At 34.5% G+C, this 17,697-nt stretch overlaps 1 protein-coding gene across 4 annotated transcripts in view; it reads left to right on the forward strand.

Moving 5' to 3' along the window:
- The window catches only part of LOC149785865 (protein phosphatase 1 regulatory subunit 16A-like), a 167,443-nt gene that overhangs the window by 35,315 nt on the left and 114,431 nt on the right, over positions 1-17,697 (forward strand). The window contains exon 1 of one of the 4 annotated variants that reach the window (XM_089979843.1): positions 17,020-17,122. The exons of the other annotated variants lie outside the window; for them this stretch is intronic. The gene's annotated coding sequence lies outside the window, so the exon portion shown is untranslated. Of the gene's footprint in view, positions 1-17,019; positions 17,123-17,697 lie in introns of those variants that run through there. 4 annotated transcript variants of the gene reach the window in all.

Raw genomic sequence — 17,697 nt, forward strand, 5'->3', positions numbered from 1 at the left:
TAGTATGTATTGTGTATGTGTATTGTGTCTGAATTTATAATAGCCCATAGTGTCCAGAAGCATTATGTAAGAAAGTGTTGACATATTTAGCTTGTATTGCTGTGCTGAAGCTAGAGAGACATGACTTGAATATTTATTTCACATAATTATTTAAAGCACCTGATACAGTTGTGCAAAAATGTTTCCTGCTTGATTGTACTGGCTATTAATGCAAGTTTGTGCATGGTGCCAACTTGAAGTTTTTTTTTTACATAATTTAAAATGCATGTTCAGACCAAAAAGGAACCAACATTTGTTTTGTCTGACAGCGAATGTAAATGTTGATTTGTGAATATTAGCTCTGGGAGCATTTGGAAATGAATGAGTTAGGCTGATACGCAGCCTACATAAAAATTGCGACGAGTATTTACTGTTATCATTAGAATCAGTTAGGGAAAGGTGCATCCTGATTGTATTTTGAACACCTGTGGTTTAATATCCATTCAAATTGTTTGTTTTTGTTTAATAAAATCTCTTCAGATGCATCTGGTTAGAGATAAATGCTGATACTGTTTGCTTCTACATAGCTACACATGCTGGTTTGTTGATTTCTCTCTGTTAACATCCATTCAGGACAAAAGTAGATTAAACTTTTCATATCTAACCACTACATATATAACTTTGCTACTGTACACTTTACAAGTGTGTAATTTATACAGTGCCCATAAATATATATGATATATGGAAATATAGTTTTCAGTCTAGTTTTCTCTGTCCAGAATTTGCCTTATCACACTAAAATGTGGCTGTATGAGTGGCTATCCCAGTGAAATGTGGCTGTATGAGTGGCTACGTTAAGATCCTCATTATTGAAAGGAGGCTGCATGAGTGACCACACCAATATTCTCATTATTAAAAAGAGATTTTATTAGTGGCTATGTTCAGATGACCATTATTAAAAGGAGGCCATTTGAGTGGCCACACCAAGATCCTCATTATTGAAAGTTTTAAGTGCCCACACCAAGATGATCAATTTTGGAAGGAGGCTGTATGAGTGGCTATGTTAAGATGACAATCATTGAAAGGAGACCATTTGAGTGGCCACACCAAGATCCTCATACTTAAAGGAGTTTTTTTGAGTGGCCACACCAAGATCCTCATTATTGGAAAGGAGTTTTTGAGTGGCCACACCAAAATCCTCAAAATTGAACAGAGGTTTTATGAGTGGCCACACCAATATTTTCATTATATAAAGGAGTTTGTGAGTGGCCACACCAAGATGTTAATGAAAGGAGGCTGTATGCATGGCTAAACCAAGATGTTATTGAAAGGAGGCTGTATGAGTGGCCACACCAAGATGTTATTGAAAGGAGGCCGTATGCATGGCCACACCAAGATGATCATTATAAAAATGAAGCCTAATGAGTGGCCACACTAAGATGATCATAATTGAAAGGAGCCCTAATGAGTGGCCACACCAAGATGCTCATAATTGAAAGGAGGCCTAATGAGTCTTTTGACAGAGCACTTGGAAACTTTGAGCCTGACTGTATTTGATGGATTGTACAATGTTTGCATATTTTAGGCTTGAAATGCAGAAGTTGTTTTATAAATAATGCATATTGTAACATAGTTGCTGTATACAGAATACACTGAAACTTACATGTAGTTACTGCACACAGAATACAGATTGATAACATTGTTTCAGTATGTATTAGAATACATATTGAACATAGTTACTGTACACAGAATACATATTGAAACATAGTTGCTGCATGCCAAATACATATTGAATATAGTAATTGTACACAGAATATATATTAAAACAGCAATTTCTTTATTTTCAAGATGCCAGATGAATTTTTAAAAAATCTGTTGGGTCTCAGCAACTTTGACGTGAATGTGAAGACATTGTGTATTACGTCACTGCACTTTGTTGTTGATTCACAACAAAACGAGAACTAGGGACATTTATTCTGTAAAACAACCATGAATGTTGAAACTTGATTTTTTAAAAACTGTTGTTAGTAAAAATTGATATAATTTCTTTGCAAGTAACGAAACTTTTTCTCATTCTTGAGGAAATTTGAATTTTGAATTAACTATAATCTCAACTACAGTCTTTGAAACTCATTTCTCTACATTGAACCATATCTGTGAAACAAAGGTTTTTCACCAACTACTCATTTTGGTTGTTTGCCTTGCTATCTTTGATCACATTTGTGAATGAGTAAAGTAGTTCAGTTATATTGGGCACACTAATATTAATAACAGTTATATTGGGTACACTAATATTAATAACAGTTATATTGGATTCACTAATATTAATAACAGTTATATTGGGTACACTAATATTAATAACAGTTATATTGGGTACACTAATATTAATAACAGTTATATTGGGCACACTAATATTAATAACAGTTATATTGGGCACACTAATATTAGTAACAGTTATATTGGGTACACTAATATTAATAACAGTTATATTGGGTACACTAATATTAATAACAGTTATATTGGGCACACTAATATTAATAACAGTTATATTGGGTACACTAATATTAATAACAGTTATATTGGGCACACTAATATTAATAACAGTTATATTGGGTACACTAATATTAATAACAGTTATATTGGGCACACTAATATTAATAACAGTTATATTGGGTTCACTAATATTAATAACAGTTATATTGGGTACACTAATATTAATAACAGTTATATTGGGTACACTAATATTTATGACAGAGATTGATCAGTTGAGTTGACCTGATGCATGACGGGGTTCACTAGGTCTTATGCAGGTAGAATTTAATGCCTGAAACTTTTCTTTTATTCCACAGCCTTTTTTTGATTTGATACGAAAGATGTAATTAATGTGATAATACAAAGCAGATTTACTTTCAATTCACAGCAACAATACAGCAAATACTTATGCAAGTCAGATATCAAAACAGGGTTTGCACATAATTTGGTTTTAATAGAAATGCTCGCAGACACATCTGTTATAGTAGACATATTTCGCATTTGAATACAAGAGGGCACATTGCATTTATGATGATTACACTTCACTTAAACTAAACTAGAAGAACTATAATACAAATTTCACATGACAGTAATTTTTAATTGGTATTTATTTATTTAAGTGCTTCCTCCTGTAGGTGTTAGTGACATTTTCATTGAAATTTTATTAGAAGTTGAGAATTTCATAATGTTGATTAAAATTTCTGGGTACGAATAACTGTTTTTATCAATAAAATGAGCAATATCCAGTTTTCACTTATAAATTGTGATTGCGATTTTTCTTCACTTTCAGCAAATAGGGGTAGATTTTGGGGTATTTTCTGGCAAAAACAAATGGGATCCACACCTGACCCTCATTATAAGTGGGTTTGTGAGTTATCGAGAGAGTGGTGTATATACAAATTTTAGCTTGTAATATTTTAATTGAAAAATCACTCATGGGGGGACTTGCAGGCCAGTGTGGGTATTTGAGAAAGCTTGCCAATAGTGTCTCATGGGTTGATGGTTCTTCCTCCACCAGTTATGTTGTCCAATCATGAACTGAAAAATGACATTAAGCGAATACAACAATAAAACCACTATACTAATCATAAAACTTTGTTTCACATGCAATAAAAATTCTGAAATTATTTAACATATTTTCAAATCTTTTTTAAAAGAAAACGTGATGCTACATGTATTTAGTAGGCAATGTAGCCATATCTCATCTTTTTGTAAAGTGTCAGCAGTCATTGCAGATAATGCTTCTGTTAAAAAAATATACATGCCTGTTGTGGTTTGGTTCTTGTTGTAAAGTTTTGTTGTTTAACAAGTTTGTGTGTGTGTGATTGGCTACATTTGTACCACTAGAAGTATGTGTGTATGATTGACTACATTTGTAACACAAACAAGTTGAAATTTATTGTTAATTGGACCAACACTAGTTGTACCTTTGTGCAGAACATATGTGGTAGACAGGCACTAAGTACAAGTATTCAGATTGTTTTGTTCAAGTGTTACATACCACAGTCATGAAAACAGATAACCATACACTCATTGCATAAACTATCGGTGACAGATTAAACAAACAAATCCCAGTATAAATGTGATGTTGATAAACATAAGGAGGAAATGTGAGTAATTTTGCACAGCACTTGGGTGCATGGTTCATAACTTGTATAATGCTTGTGGCACATGTGCAGTCCACATTAAACTTGTTTGATCTAAATCCACATTAAACTTGTCTGGTCTAAATCCACATTAAACTTGTCTGTATGTAAAACATATTAGAATGTTGGGCCTATGTTTGTATACATATTAGAATGTAGGGTCTACATAATAAAAGGATTATTAGTATGTCAGGGCTTCATATAGAAAGATAGGATTATGAGTATCCAAAGCTTCATGTAGAAAGATAGGATTATGAGTATCCAAGGCTTCATATAGAAAAATAGGATTATGAGTATCCAAGGCTTCATATAGAAAGATAGGATTATGAGTATGTCAGGGCTTCATGTAGAAAGATAGGATTATGAGTATCCAAGGCTTCATATAGAAAGATAGGATTATGAGTATCCAAGGCTTCATATAGAAAGATAGGATTATGAGTATGTCAGGGCTTCATGTAGAAAGATAGGATTATGAGTATCCAAGGCTTCATATAGAAAGATAGGATTATGAGTATCCAAGGCTTCATATAGAAAGATAGGATTATGAGTATGTCAGGGCTTCATGTAGAAAGATAGGATTATGAGTATCCAAGGCTTCATATAGAAAGATAGGATTATGAGTATCCAAGGCTTCATATAGAAAGATAGGATTATGAGTATCCAAGGCTTCATATAGAAAGATAGGATTATGAGTATGCCAAGGCTTTATATAGAAAGATAGGATTATGAGTATGTCAAGGCTTTATATAGAAAGATGGGATTATGGGTATGTCAGGGCTTTATGTAGAAAGAAAGGATTATGAGTATGTCAGGGCTTTATGTAGAAAGAAAGGATTATGAGTATGTCAAGGCTTTATATAGAAAGATAGGATTATGAGTATGTCAAGGCTTTATATAGAAAGATAGGATTATGAGTATGTCAAGGTTTCATATAGAAAGATAGGATTATGAGTATGTCAGGGCTTTATGTAAAAAGAAAGGATAGACTTCTTGCTGGCATGAACAGTTTATACGATTTGAATGCTGAATTTTTGTTTCCATTTTTCTCCAATATGGTCAGTTGTTGTTGTATGGTTTACCGCTATGTTTCAGCACATGATAGGCTATAGATGGTGGCCAGTATTAATGGTGGAGGAAGAACCTGGGAAAACCCCGGAAAGAACCGCCGACCACAAGAAGCTACTGGCAAGCATTCTCACATGCCCACATTAACCGAATCCGAGACTCGAACCCACTCAGACAGAGGTGAGATGGCAGTGATCCGTAACGGAGAGTGCTTTAGACCACTTGGCCACTCGAGGCCCCCAATAGAGCCAGTGGTATGAACAAAGTCATAACCACACTTGAATCATGTAATATTGGGTACATTTGAATTTGTATATTATTTCCTTGAAGAAAATGTTGTTTAATCCAAATTGCCATATAATTCCTAAATTGTAAAATATAACCATATTATATAATGAGGCCAAATATTCACAACAGTCTTGGACTGGAGTGTACTGTCCATTCTCAAAGCAATTGGCATACAGAGTTAATGGAATAAAGTTTACCCTCCATTCTAAAACCATTTGGCCTACAAAGTTGTTATGTATACAGATTGTAAAATTTTATTTAGATGAAGAATTGACATAAAATGTGGCTAGTTTGTTTGATGAAATACCAATGATTACACCTCTTTCTTGATAACTTGCACACATCAGGGTCCCAAAACAGACTGCACTGGGACTGGTAGTGTGAGCTTCAAAGGGAACAGAAAAAGAATGTCATTCCATTTAGACATCAAGAAAAAAGTGTGGATAGGGGAAGGGGATAGGGTTGTATATTGGCCAAATACATGTTTGTGCTTATTTTACACTGGATGCAAGTTAGCAGCATGGTGGTGTATAGTGCTTATTTTACACTGGATGCAAGTTATCAGCAGGGTGGTGTATAGTGCTTATTTTACACTGGATGCAAGTTATCAGCAGGGTGGTGTATAGTGCTTATTTTACACTGGATGCAAGTTATCAGCAGGGTGGTGTATAGTGCTTATTTTACACTGGATGCAAGTTATCAGCAGGGTGGTGTATAGTGCTTATTTTACACTGGATGCAAGTTAGCAGCAGGGTGGTGTATAGTGCTTATTTTACACTTGATGTGGGTTATCAGCAGGTTAGTATATAGTGCTTATTTTACACTGGATGTGAGTTATCAGCAGGGTGGTGTATGGTGCTTATTTTACACTGGATGCAAGTTAACAGCAAGGTGGTGTATAGTGCTTATTTTACACTGGATGCAAGTTATCAGCAGGGTGGTGTATAGTGCTTATTTTACACTGGATGCAAGTTAACAGCAAGGTGGTGTATAGTGCTTATTTTACACTGGATGCAAGTTAGCAGCAGGGTGGTGTATAGTGCTTATTTTACACTTGATGTGGGTTATCAGCAGGTTAGTATATAGTGCTTATTTTACACTGGATGTGAGTTATCAGCAGGGTGGTGTATGGTGCTTATTTTACACTGGATGCAAGTTAACAGCAAGGTGGTGTATAGTGCTTATTTTACACTGGATGCAAGTTATCAGCAGGGTGGTGTATAGTGCTTATTTTACACTGGATGCAAGTTATCAGCAGGGTGGTGTATAGTGCTTATTTTACACTGGATGCAAGTTATCAGCAGGGTGGTGTATGGTGCTTATTTTACACTGGATGCAAGTTAACAGCAAGGTGGTGTATAGTGCTTATTTTACACTGGATGCAAGTTATCAGCAGGGTGGTGTATAGTGCTTATTTTACACTGGATGCAAGTTATCAGCAGGGTGGTGTATAGTGCTTATTTTACACTGGATGCAAGTTAACAGCAAGGTGGTGTATAGTGCTTATTTTACACTGGATGCAAGTTAGCAGCAGGGTGGTGTATAGTGCTTATTTTACACTTGATGTGGGTTATCAGCAGGTTAGTATATAGTGCTTATTTTACACTGGATGTGAGTTATCAGCAGGGTGGTGTATGGTGCTTATTTTACACTGGATGCAAGTTAACAGCAAGGTGGTGTATAGTGCTTATTTTACACTGGATGCAAGTTAGCAGCAGGGTGGTGTATAGTGCTTATTTTACACTTGATGTGGGTTATCAGCAGGTTAGTATATAGTGCTTATTTTACACTGGATGTGAGTTATCAGCAGGGTGGTGTATAGTGCTTATTTTACACTTGATGTGGGTTATCAGCAGGTTAGTATATAGTGCTTATTTTACACTGGATGCAAGTTATCAGCAGGGTGGTGTATGGTGCTTATTTTACACTGGATGCAAGTTAACAGCAAGGTGGTGTATAGTGCTTATTTTACACTGGATGCAAGTTATCAGCAAGGTGGTGTATAGTGCTTATTTTACACTGGATGCAAGTTAACAGCAGGGTGGTATAAGGTGCTTATTTTACACTGGGTCTATAATTTGAACATGTACTTAAGTTGAAGAGCTCCTTGTATATGGGTTCAGTTTGCATCCAAAAATTCTTTTACTGCATTATTCAAACTGGGAATGTAAAACATTAAGTTTGCTCTTAAAATCTTAATGGAACCGTTTCAACCAAATGTCTGACCTTGATTAGGTCAAAAAAGAAATAACCTAATGCATTGGTTTAAAATTAGGGTAGGTAGGTATTTTCTTTGAAATGATATATATCATAATGATTATGGTAGTATATATAATGTACCAAGCTCTTCAAAGTAATGGGCAGAACTGGCTCAGTTAGATACATAAATCTATTTTAAGAATTTTTTTTAATACCATGTGGGGGGGGGGGGGGGAGAATGCTGTGGTTAGCAATGATAAACAGGTACATATACAGTGGGCTGAACAGAAACACATATTGTTTGTTTTTTTGGCCTTAAGATTATACATCAAACTACAAACATCATAAATTCATACTATTATTATTATTATTATTATTTTTATTCTTATTATTATTATTATACAGTACATAATCAGCTGCTGGCAGATCAGTCAAATTTTTTGTTTTTTCCATTATTTAAAGAAATACATGATTTCTAAATATTCATATTGAGGACAGATTCCAGAATCATTTTATAGAGGATGGATTTCATATTGAGGACGGATCTGTATAATTTGATATTGAGGACAGCAGCTGATTCAAAAATTGTTTTACAGAGGATGGATTTCATATTGAGGACAGATCTGTATAATTTCATATTGAGGACAGATTCAAAAATTGTTTTATAGAGGATGGATTTCATATTGAGGACAGATCTGTATAATTTCATATTGAGGACTGATTCAAAAATTGTTTTATAGAGGATGGATTTCATATTGAGGACAGATCTGTATAAATAATTTCATATTGAGGACAGATAAAATAGAACGTTTTATAGAGGATGGATTTCATATTGAGGACATCTGTATAATTTCATATTGAGAACAAATTTCTATATAAAAAAATTTGAGGACAGATTTTTATATTTTCATATTGAGAATAAATTTATATAATTTTTTTTTTAATAGGGGATGGACTTCTGTAATTTTGTATTAAGGATTGATTTTTATAATTTCATTTTGAGGTAGAATTTATATAACTTTATAGTGAAGATGGTCTTCTGAAATTTTATAGTGAAGATTGATTTAAGTCATTGTTATTTGGGGAGCTGCAGTGGCCAAGTGCAGTACTCCTGACCAAAAGGGTGCTTGTTTGAAGCCTACCATCACATTATCCTGTGTCGTTTCCATGGTGTGTCCTTGGACAAGGTAGCGTTCACATTACCTTGACATTATCTCACCTCTGCCTGCGTCGGTTCGAGTCTAAGATTCAGCCAATATGGGTATGTGAGAAAGCTTGCCAGTAGCTTCTCGTGGGTCGGTGGTTCTTTCCGGGGTTTTCCCGGGTTCTTCCTCCACCATTAATACTGGCCGCCATATATAGCCTATTGTGTGCTGAAAAATGGCATTAAACCCCACAACAACAACAACAACCTTGACATTAAATAACTTACTTATGTTGCTGTACTATGAAACACCAAACAAAATGCAGTTATGATGTTTGTGTTGTAGATGCAAAGATATTTAATTGATTTATTAACAGACTATAACAGTATTTATGATATATGGTTTTTTTCTAAATCTTAATTTTCAGTTTTAAGATTAGAGACGTTTTTTGCAGTTAGAAAAGTTTAAATTCAATTTAACTTAAATTATATATAGCTCCATTTTTAATTCACCTTGACCTAAATTATAAATGACTCCATTTGACAAGGTGTGTCCTAGAACTAAAAATTTAGAAGTGGGTAATCTCTTCATCCTATAAATAGGGACAACATTTTCTGCATGGGCAGTATTTAACATAGAAATAAAGCTAGGGCTTGAAAATATGATGTGTGGCTTTTTACAATTTTTGTATAGAGGGGGATGACTTTTGGGGAAATGAGTGTGAATTCCACAATCACATGTTAAGAAACCTTGATTCAGTATTTGTTTTCCAATAACTCTTTTGTCCCCTCAGGCTCTTTGTTTCAAGTGTTTGCCATCCTTTTATTATTATTATTATTATTATTATTATTATTATTTGCAAATTGCAACAGCTGTGACTTGAATAGTGATTTAATAACAGTCTTAAAGCTTACTTGATCATTTATTGTACCTAATGTCATTTTCTGTTGAGTTGGAATTGGATTCTATAAGCACCCAAGGAAATGAGTTGTCCAGTCTATTTTAGAGGGATATTGGGATTAGAAGCCATACAGAGTGCATAGTCAAATGTAAGACTCAATACATGTACTGGTTGGTATTGATGCTGAGAGGATACATTTGGCAAAGTACAGTGTGCATAGTCAAATATAAGACTCAATACATGTACTGGTATTGATGCTGAGACAATACATTCAGCAGAGCTTTTCTAATATTAACACTGGTATGGATTGTCAGAGGTGTGTGGAGTAAAGATGTGATCGGGTTACAGGTCTCTCTTCAAAATTATTTTTTTTTGATTGGAAGTAAATGTGATCCATTTTGGGGGACAAAAAGGTGTTTGAATGCAGAATGTTCCTAGTTCAAGTCATGGATTTTAGTTCCTAGATATAAATAAGCATGCCATGTGTTACTGCATGCTCTCTTGCTGTTGTTATATTGCATGGAAACTTTTTGTTATCAAAGAGGCAGAGATGCAATGTTGGAGGATACAGTTTCATTTAATTCTTACCATGTGCACATTACTTTCAGGATAGTTGTGCCAGAAATGATTGTCTTCATGAAGAATTCTCACGTAGGTTTGTCTTTCCTAATTCTTTATTTAATGAACAAGGCAGAGTTTAATGAGATTTGCCCAGCATAAAGGTATTTGAATACTTGTTCACATCAGTGTACAATAATGTGTGTGTTTGTGTGATTTGGATTTTTAATGTAGCTTTAACAATTTTTCAGTCATATTGCTGCGATGTCTGCACTGTGGCAGTTTATAGTGATGTCTAGCACTGGGGCATCATGCTGCAGACATGTAGCATCATGTCCCACCCAGTCACATTATCCTGACACCAGGCCGACCAGCTGTAGCACTTAAACCTCTTAATGCTGAGTGCCAAGCGAGGCAGCTGTTGGTACCATTTTTATAAGTCTTTGGTTTGTCTGGGCTGGGGATCGAACCCACGACCTCCCGTACCCGAGGTGGATGCTTTAACCCCTAGGCCACTGAAACGGTCGTACAATAATGCAAATACATATATGATTATAGGTATTAGCGACATGTATCATACATGTATATTTTATAAATATTTTCACATAACTGAACAATTGGGCAGAATGTGATAAATTTTGATTGTGTATATGTGTGTGTGTGAGAGAGAGAGAGAGATCCTGATACACTTAAAACGTTTCATTCACTCCAATCTCTGAACTATTCAGAACATTAAGACAATTATAGTTTGACAAGTTTATTGTGTGACTGTAATAGCCTGATAAGCTTGCAAGTCATTGTACATTATTTTGGTGTTGAAAGTCATTGTACATTTTGGTGTTGAAAGTCCTTGTTTATTTTGGTGTTGAAAGTCATTGTACATTTTCATGTTGAAAGTCATTGTACATTATTTTGGTGTTGAAATCATTGTACATTTTGGTGTTGAAAGTCATTTTTTTTTGGTGTTAAAAGTCATTGTTTATTTTGGTGTTGAAAGTCATTATACAATTTGGTGTTGAAAGTCATTGTACATTATTTTGGTGTTGAAAGTCATTATACATTTTGGTGTTGAAAGTCATTGTACATTATTTTGGTGTTGAAAGTGAGTGTACATTTCGGTGGAAAAGTAACTTTCATGTATACACTTTAGCAAGTACTTTATCATGAATGAAAAAGTGTTTTTATTTTTTTTAAATTGTGTTACACCCATGAGGTATGCAGGAAATATTGCAATAAATGCAGGAAATCTCCACTGGAAATACTAAAAATTGAAAAAAAGGAGCTGATTTAACGCTTTGAATTCAAATGTTGGCTGATTTGGAAAATTTTGGACATCATTTTTATGCACAATGCCTCAGAAGATAGTCTTTTTGAAAAATAATTTTTGGGTAAAAATCCAGTCTTTTCAGGGGCAGTGTGATTAGTTGGTCTTGTTCAGTAATCCATTATTCTGATCAGCTAGATTAGCAATAAAATATTAGTGTACATCTCTTAACCTTATTCTGATCAGCCAGATTAGCATTAAATGTTAGTGTACATCTCTTAACCTTATTCTGATCAGCCAGATTAGCAATATTGTTGATGTACATCTCTTAACCTTATTCTGATCAGCCAGATTAGCATTAAATGTTAGTGTACATCTCTTAACCTTATTCTGATCAGCCAGATTAGCAATGTTAGTGTACATCTCTTAACCTTATTCTGATCAGCCAGATTAGCAATATTGTTGATGTACATCTCTTAACCTTATTCTGATCAGCCAGATTAGCATTAAATGTTAGTGTACATCTCTTAACCTTATTCTGATCAGCCAGATTAGCAATAAATGTTAGTGTACATCTCTTAACCTTATTCTGATCAGCCAGATTAGCATTAAATGTTAGTGTACATCTCTTAACCTTATTCTGATCAGCCAGATTAGCATTGAATGTTAGTGTACATCTCTTAACCTTATTCTGATCAGCCAGATTAGCAATAAATGTTAGTGTACATCTCTTAACCTTATTCTGATCAGCCAGATTAGCAATATTGTTGATGTACATCTCTTAACCTTATTCTGATCAGCCAGATTAGCATTAAATGTTAGTGTACATCTCTTAACCTTATTCTGATCAGCCAGATTAGCATTAAATGTTAGTGTACATCTCTTAACCTTATTCTGATCAGCCAGATTAGCAATATTGTTGATGTATATGTCTTAACCTTATTCTGATCAGCTGGATTAGTAATAATGTTAGTGTACATTTCTTAACACATTAACTCCTGGCAACGAATTAATGTGGCAGGAGGTAGTAGCCTACTGCCGGGCTCAGTAGCATCAAGGTCATGCATGATACACTAAAGTGGGTGGTATTATAAAAAAGTAGACAGATGTAGCTCTACAATGATACCGAATAATCTGGAAGTTCTAGTTGTACTAGAAAATACAGATGGAAAAACCTCATTTTTTGGACCTGATTTGTTTCCACCCAAAATTTGCCTGTGGTTGGAATCCGATTTTGTGTCCGGATTTTAGACTTTTTGGTCTCAGATCTGAGGCAGACCAGTATGAACTGCAAACAGACAGATGAACCTTTGCAAAAATTAGGATAAGATGGGCATTTGGAATAAAGAGTGGTCTCGATACAGAAATTATGGGTCCTTTGAGCAAAAAAAAGAAAGAAGAAAGAACTCCAACTTTTACCCTTCTGCTCATGCACGAGCCAAATAACCAATGAAAAATGATGTTTCTAACACAACTAGGCATTAGGTTATTAGAAAATAACCTGGAAGTCGATGTCTTAGGATGTATTCAGAAATAGCTTTCAAAATGTGTTTTCTACTCGAATTTTAGGAGAAAACGACAAAAACCTCCAGGAGATAATGTGTTAACCTTATTCTGAACAGCCAGATCAGCAATATTGTTAGTGTACATGTCTTTAAACCTTATTCTGATCAGTGGATCAGCAGTATTGTTAGTGTACATCTCTTAACCTTATTCTGATCAGCCGGATTAGCAATAAATGCACAACATGACAAGCTGTCACATTACAGTCAATACACAAGTTGCTTAGATTCAGATCTGTTGGTGCATTATGTGACAGCAGATCTGGATCGATGCAGTTTACAATTGGCCTGGACATGCGAGCATGTATCAGAGGTATTACATCTAACATGAGATGTATATTGGGCAAGTTTTTCTAAATGTAATCTATAGTGTTAATTACCAGGATTTGTTTGCTTGTTGCAGTATCTAACATTTCTTCCTTCACTGTTGACATATTCCTCAGTGTTGTGTAGAGTTCCTTTCCACTAACATGGACTAGGTCAGAATACATTCTATCATGATCTCACTGTCAGTAGAGAAAGTGTTGAAGTGTTCAGTATACATATATATATATACACACACACATACCATCCAAAGTCAACACAGCAGGGGAAATTCTATCAGGGTTGCATAAAGGTCAGCAACAGGGGGACTAGAGATGATGAAAGAAACATGATTTGCTCTGGCTTGAAAGATTCATCATCTTTCACAAGGACAGTGATGGTACAGCCAGCCCATGCTGCAGCCATTTGATGGATTGGCCCATGCTGGAGAGGTGGCTGTAAGAATAGTACACCTGTTTGTTTGTACCCTCTACTGAAGGCATCCAGGATATACAAAAGGCACAAAACTTCCTCATTTCATTCTAACCTAATTGTTGTCAAAAAGTTGGTGTTTCAAATCAAATGGGAATTTCTATAGTAACACAGTTGTCATATTTACATGGGTGAGTATTTTCAAGCAGCAGATGTGATGTAGTTCACTGTCTTTGATAATCTCAATAATTTTGTAAATTCTGGAATTAATCTCTTTGAACACATGTTTACTTGAATTTCCCCTTTTTATTTGTTCAGATTGCATACATGTTTTTGAAATATTAAAACTAGACATTGCAAATATTGGATGCAGACAGTGCAGTTTTTGCTGAAATATTGGACTTTTAGAAACCAGAAGTAGATAGTGATGTGTCTGTCTGCTTGTTTATATCAAGAGCTTCCATTTGCTTTGAAATGCCAAAATGTCAACAGAGTTAGGAACCATTTATTGACAGTCAGTTTAGAAGTTATACATCAGTGAATGAAAAGAGCAAGTTTTGAATATTTTTTGTATATATATTTGATGCTTTTTGTTTTTAAAATTGGTACAGTGGTGCAAGGGAGAGGGTGTATGAACACTATAGTAGGAAAGTTTAGTTACTCTAAACCATTCAACATGTTCTGGTGCAATATAGATGAGACCTTTGTGGGCTTTGTCAACTCCATATTGGATGAGTTATAGCTTTAGCATCATGATATAGATTCATGTTGTTTGTAACCAGCATAACTTGCGTAATTGGATGCTATTTGGAACTTACATGTACACATAATTGGATGCCATTTGGTACTTACATGTACGCATAAAATTAAATGCCATTTGGTACTTACATGTACAGATAATTAGATGCCATTTGGTACTTACATGCACACATTGAATTCTTTTTGGTACATGTACACATAAATGCCATTTAGTACTTACATATACACATAATTGGATGTCATTTGGTACTTACGTGTACACATAATTGGATGCCATTTGGTATTGTACACATAATTGGATGCTATTTGGTACTTACATGTGCACATAATTGGATGCCATTTAGTACTTACATGTACACATACTTAAATGCCATTTGGTACTTACATGTACACATAATTAAATGCCATTTGGTACTTGCACACTTAATTGAATTCTATTTGGTACTTACATGTACACATAATTAAATGCCATTTGTTACTTAGATGTACACATAATTAGATGCCATTTGGTACTTGTATACATAATTAGATGCCATTTGGTACTTACATGTATACATTATTGGATGCCATTTTGGTACTTACATGTACTCATTATTGGATGCCATTTGGTACTTACATGTGCACATAATTTGATGCCATTTAGTACTTCCATGTACATGTGTTCTTTCAAGATCTGATTTGTTTGGGTTCAGTTTTGATGGTGTTGTGGTCTTCTTTCCATATATATTACATTTTTACAAGAGCAGGTTCTTATAACCAGCGTATCTTTGAAATAGTTAAACATTTTGTATCATCTCTTGCAGAGAATCATTGCTTCAGTTTACATTATAATGACCTAATTACTTCACTGATTACTTGATTGATAGAAGGATTGATATAACCTTAGCATTGGTCTATGCTTAAGTTTGCTTCTCAGTGTACCTTATAAAGAAAAATAAAGGCTGGATACACCACAGGTACCCATATCCATCACAACATATTTGTGTATCCCATGATCTGAAAATAATATTTTAATCCAGAATGTTCCTTGAACAGTCATTTGCTAAATAAAAGCAAGTGGGATAAACATGATGAAAAAGATCAACCCTGATATGCATCAAGGTGAATAATGACTGATTCAGTTTATTGTGTCCAACCTCATTAAAATTATGTCAACATGAACTTCATTTAAACTGTTCTTGTCAATGTTTTAAGATCTATACATACTCCTGTTACGACTCTAAGTCACGTAAAAGAAAAGAAGAAAAACCAGTAGTTTTGTAGAACTTAACAAACTAAAGAAATAAATGAAAAATGTGAGAAGAACTTATAGTATAATTAAGTGAACGCAAATTAGTCCTTATAAAGGTCTATTAAAGCCCTAAATGAATGAAAAGTCCCTTGTTATTTTCAATACAGGATATGTACTGGTCCTCCAAGAACCGTGATGTTATCAAGATAGTTTTGTCCCGAATTTTTTCAAATAATTTATAACAGTTCCAGAATAATATTATTGTCCTAATAATGTGCACTTTCCATCACCACTAAATAGTCTAAACATGTTTCTCCTCTCAAAAAATATCTAAGTACAACATAAAATACATCTGCAGACCTACTTCAGGAACACTAAATGTGTGAATGACTCCAGAAATCAGAATGAAACTGAATGCTTAATTTTTTCCTTATATACACTGTATATTGTGACTGTAGTTCACAATAGACCCCATGTGACAACATACACTATTGAATTGTGGTGAATTAAGTATATTTACATGACCTTGCACAACCAATGGGAATCCACAAAATTATTCTGGAAACATTAATATCCCATCAGTCACTGAGGTTTCATTTTAAGTCTTATTATTATGATTATTATTACTAATTGTCAACATGTATGAAAATATCTGTTTATAGATCCAAATTATGTACACAATTTATAACAAAAGAAGGTCTATAGAGTTTACAATAAAAATTGTGCAAATTAAAATAAAATCATATGCCAGAAGTTAACAGAAATATAGATATACATAACACTCCTCAGTCACATTTACAGTGAAAGTAGAACCATTAAAACACTTGGCTTCAAAAGTAATTATTCAGCTCATGATAGATTTGGATTTATATTTTTTCTTTGGACAGTAAATGCAGTCATAAATATTGCATGCTAGACTACACACAGTACAATAAAAATTAAATACCCTTTGTCTGTATTGTCGTGCACCTTGCTCAAGGGGAATACCCTAATTCACTTCAGTGAAGGAATTGTTGGGCTTGGGGGAATCCAACTGTAATGCAGTTGTATTATATAGATAAGTGGTTTGTTTGCATCTCAGCTGAAACCTCAAGCTTACTAGTGTTGTCTGTGTCCCAGTCAACCTGAGGGTAGTATATATGGCTGTCGTTACCTGCCATATGTAACCTATTCTTTCATGTGTGAATAGGGACAGAGGATATGGGCTGGATGGTGGCAATCTGTTTATACATGTGTTTTCCCTCAGGACATGGTACAGGTAGGAAAGATATTTTAAACCAGTTAATACAGTTTATTTCCAGAGTATGGAGCCATTTAATTTGGTGCTGCCAACTCACTAGATTTACATTCCAAATTTATTTTGTAGAAAGTTATGAATACCAGTTATCTGTGAGGGGAGACTTGTGGTTGTCACACTTGGCAGGTTGTGTACAGTTTGTAAAAGCTATTGTAGTTGATGCATAATACATGTACGTTTCTATCAGCCATATTTAATGCTGGGTCTCCCTGATTTTGCGTATGATTTGTTTGTACATTGTCAGAGAATTTGCTGTCATGCAAAAAAGGTAAGTTGATGCCCCACATGGTGCCGGTTTATTTTGTTGTTTTATGGCACAGCAACATAAGTTGGTTATTTTGTGAAGAGAAAATTGGAGTGAAGTGCCATGACCTAGGACATGGCATGGGAGCTAAGTTACCACAGCTAATATGATGTTAGATTTTGAAATATTACTTTAAAAAAAATATATTTACGTACATGTGTATTGCTTCACATGAAGGCTTAGTTTTCCAAATTTGTAGGGCATTTTCACTGAATCATCTGATGAGGTCAAC

This window comes from Sinohyriopsis cumingii, chromosome 13, assembly GCF_028554795.1.
Source record: "Sinohyriopsis cumingii isolate HCF-2022 chromosome 13, ASM2855479v2, whole genome shotgun sequence".
In the NCBI taxonomy this organism is placed as follows: domain Eukaryota; kingdom Metazoa; phylum Mollusca; class Bivalvia; order Unionida; family Unionidae; genus Sinohyriopsis; species Sinohyriopsis cumingii.